Genomic DNA, 4358 nt, shown 5'->3' with positions numbered 1-4358 from the left:
AGCTGGGCTTCCGCTGAGTGTTCTTTTGGCACAACTGAGAGTAAAAGGCCAATGAAAAGCAATCCTACTGCAACTTCCATGCATAACGGATGGGTCGGTAGGCTAATAATCTGTGTTTTTCTGAGTGCTTCGTTTACAATAGTACGCCAGTTTTGAGACTGTAACGCCTAATTACCAATGACGTTGTTACATTAGAGACCGCGTCCTAACGAAGCACACTGCCACAGTTCGTAGCGTGAAATTAGGACCGCATTGAGGTGTTTGGGCGATTCTAAGCCGACAACAATTAAGACAATCACAATATATAGATGACCTCTATACAAGGAGCTCACTAAGGAAAATTTTTGATGAACCAAAGCCTCAAAATCACCCCCCGTGCTGGTGCTCTAGATAAATCGGTTACCGTCAAGTACGGTGTTTCTTTTTGATGAGTTGCAATTTCGGCGCGTAAAAGCCCACATACATTGAGTGTACCATTCAACTAGTGTACCAGCCATCCATTAGCATTAAACATGGTGCTCGCTTACTCTACCGCAATAAAATTTAGCCCTCAAAAATGGTGAAACGTACCAAATAAGCGAATTCCACGGCCTGGTCACACAAATTCGATAAAAAGGAATGACCAACGCAGTATTCAGGCTTGACCCGAAGTCAGCTTCTGGTGGTCTAGCTCCGCGGATCTACCCTTCACCGAAGGTAGGCTGCGTAGGTGTGGCTCATGCCAGCACTCTGTTAAGCGAGTCCACATCGGATGTGGTATCCTCTCAACAGGTGTTTTTGGAGCGCGCAACAACTAGAAGATAAAAACGCACGGGGTCACCAGCAAAAGCAAGTTTTTTTTCATTTCCGGAGCTTTCTGTGTCATCCGGCTGCTGCCGGAGCTGCCATACTGCAGCGACCGAAAAATGCGGGACGGCGAGGGTTGGCGGTGTACGGGGAGTGCTATCGGAATCGCTCGAACATAGACGGGGCTCATGCATGCACGAATGATACGACACTTCTTGCTACCCTTGCAGCTATATATATTTGTATGCATTATCTCGTTCGTTGTCGGGGTTGCTGTCATTTGGCCTGAAAACAGCAATTTTATCAGTGACCTGCGATTGCCGGACTATGAATGGTTTTTGAGCTGGCTGTCTCAGGAGGAACGTGTCGTAAAAAGTCTACGGGTCAAAGGCGATTTCTAACACCGAGAGCGCTGCGTACAAAAAAGAAAGAAATGACCGTCGGTCGTATAAAATACACAGGCCTTTGGGGACGTGCCAGTGACAAGTTCATCACAGAAGTGTGTGGTGTCCTCAGGATTCTGGATAAAGGTGACGTTGTGCTTGCTAAAAGAGGTATTTTGATGGAAGAGAGTGTCGGCATGTGTTGCGCCATACTGGCGGTGCCTAATCTTACCAGAGGCAAGCCGCAATTCTCAAGCTTTGAGACGGAGCGGACAAGAGAAATAACGAATGTCCGCATACCTGTATAGCGAGTCATAGGTATGGTTAGAAACAAGTATGGTTAGAAACAAGGTATGGTTAGAAATTGACAAAATTGTCAGGGTGTGCTGTGGAATAACGAACATCTGCAATTCAGTTGTGCCAATGGATTAGTCTTTTTAGTGGCCGTGAAAGACTTTTTAGGTGCGAGGAATCTCATGCTTGGGGCTGTGTCCCTCCCTCCCTCGTTGTCGTTGTCCGCCGTCCGCACTCCACTGCGTATGTGCGTCTCGTCAGCCCTGTCAGCGTTCGGGCTAATGTCAGCGCAATCCACTATAAAAAGAAATACTTAGGCGGCACCCAGTTTCGATTCCAAGAATCTCTGGCCGCAACGGGAGGTACGTGGTGCTCTTCCCACTGCGCTACAAGCCGAGACGGGAGCATGTGCTACAAACGCGCCTTATGTCCTTCACTCATTCAAACTACGTCAAGAAGGTACTGATACGACGAAGGCACGCGAAGCTGAACGGCAACGGAAACGACGAAGTGAAAACTAATTGAAACTTCTGTCGACCCCATGGCTTCTTCGCATGCTACTCAGGGTTTCCCTACGGGAAGATGGTGTAATTTTTTTATTGGCTAGATTTTGTAAAGCCTTTTCTCGAACATTGATTATGAGATTTAACGCGCCAAAGCTACACAGGCGATGAGGCGCGACACAGTGGAAGGCTTCGGATTAATTTTAACCGCCTGGGTATCTTTAACGTGCGCCGAAATCTCGAACACCTGGGTGTTTCTCTTGTTATCTCGATCAGCAAAGCGGCCACCGCGGCCAAGAGTTGAGCCCACGTCCATGGGTTCAGCAGCACAACGCCTTAGCCACTACGGCAGGTTTTTCTTCGATCGTATCTGCGCCTACGCAACATGAAGCTGATAGTGGGAGCACATGACGTAAATTGCCTCATCCAACTGGTTTTCTGGTTGAACTTAAAACATTTCACTGTGTCAGCTTTTTAAAGCGAAGCTTCAGTGCCCTCACTGATACTGTTGTACGCCAATGTGCCCTGCAGGAAAGCCAACGTTATCTGACGATGATGAATGATCGTGGGTGAAGTGAAAGAAGAAAAAAATTCCTGGCCATCTTCACTAACGTGAAACTTGGAGAGGGGTAAAACATGCAGTGTAGACGTGTAAAGTGTCTTCAAAAATTGTAAGTATCTCTCTCTCTCTCTATTGCCACACGGCGCACGCTGACTGAGCGCCGGTGGCAAGAGCAATCGCACTTGCAGAGGCGCCCTGTCTTGCGTTGAACCGGATTTAAGCAAATAAATGAGAGACAGGCTGGCCGTAAGTTGTCTTTATATCACACGCCGCAGCAAGCTAAGAAGTATGCTAAGAAGTAGCGCGAGGCGGTGGAAAACGAGTGTCCCGGTGTTTTAGTACCGTGACGACAGGAGACGCCAACAGCTGGAGCAACTAGGGTGCTCAACCCCGAAAACCCTTCCCGTGGCTTTAACCACCTGGGCCCTCGCCTTATAAAGCCGGCAGCTATCCGATTGCTCCACTTCGACATGGTCGAACCGAACGCCAAGCAGCTGGCACCGATTCAAACCGTACGCCCCAAACCATAACATTAGGCCCACCCAAGAGTTGCTGTGGGCATGCTAGACATGGTGCGTACCTCCAGAGTTGCACACACTCGCAGTGTGGGACTGGCCAAACAAAAAATCCATCGTAGAAAGCATCACATTCAAGCATTGTCATGATTAGATTGAGCGGTGCATGATTTTTTGCTTCCCGTCATATTGTCTGAATTGGCTCCTTGTCACGAGATTGTATGAACTTGAATTGTGTTTCGTTTTCACCATGTGTAAGGCTATGTTGCTGATTAGCCAATGAATAAAAATATTTTTCTTTTCCGCGCTGTTTATTTTGCTAGTGCTTTGTTTGGAACAAAAGCGAGAAAAACAGCGCAATGGACGGGACAAAGGCCAACAGGATGTGCAGTATCTTGCATCATCCTGTTTCTGCTGTCTTTGAAAATGTACCAAACAGCCCAAATTTACAATTGGTTGCGGAATCTGCCGCGTTTGGGGTGCCCTTTGTTATCCAATGCATGTGAAGTGAAACCACTTGGTGTCACAGTTGGCACCATCACAGGCGATCATCTTTCCCTCTTCGGGCCGTTTACACACACAGAAAGTATCAGACGTGTGATGCACCACATCCTGCACGGGCGAATCGACTCCAAACAGCTGCTTGCTTGCTTCAGCTGAGGCTAACTTCCACTTGCAGTTGAAGGGCCTTCCGAAACTTGCGTGGCAGCTTGTTTTTCAATCAAAGTGTTCCTGGGATTTTCAGTGAGCCGTCGAGCTACTAGCTCTGGCAACAAAACGTTCTGAAAAAAATGTTCTTGCGGTGTCCACAAGCGGCAAAATACAATTGCAGTCTTGTTTGATCCTCTGGATGTTAATCTCCCGCTCATTCCGGAGTACAAAATCTGCTTACTTCATTCCGTACACAAACGTCTGAGTTTGGACCTGATAGAAACATCGGTTGGTCACCTTTAGCTCCAGCGACACCTCATTTACCAAGACGCAGCTGTTCTGGTCGGCTAGCAAATCAGTCAGGTGACCACCTCCGGCTTTCCATGGGCACATCACTTCCACCACACCAGCGCCGCAGTAATCACACTCGACGAGCGTATCTGGCGTCGCAGCCAGAAACACGTTCTCTTGCGACACAAACAGTCCTGTTTCTTTGAACCGCGCATTGCAATGCACATCACCGGCAACTTTCTTAGAGCCACAACCTTAATGCCCTGCGGGGCACAAATGCGCTTCACTAGACTGAGTGACGGAGCGCTCAGACTCGTATGACACACGTCGGACAAGGTGGATGCTGTAATCCTGCCAGCCCTGTAAGCAAACG

Source organism: Haemaphysalis longicornis, unplaced genomic scaffold (genome assembly GCF_048455015.1).
Source record: "Haemaphysalis longicornis isolate Haplotype H1 unplaced genomic scaffold, Haemaphysalis longicornis Haplotype H1 scaffold_15, whole genome shotgun sequence".
NCBI classification, from domain to species: Eukaryota; Metazoa; Arthropoda; class Arachnida; order Ixodida; family Ixodidae; genus Haemaphysalis; species Haemaphysalis longicornis.
The sequence above is the reverse complement of the archived record's forward strand: the minus strand, read 5'-3'. Positions refer to the sequence as shown.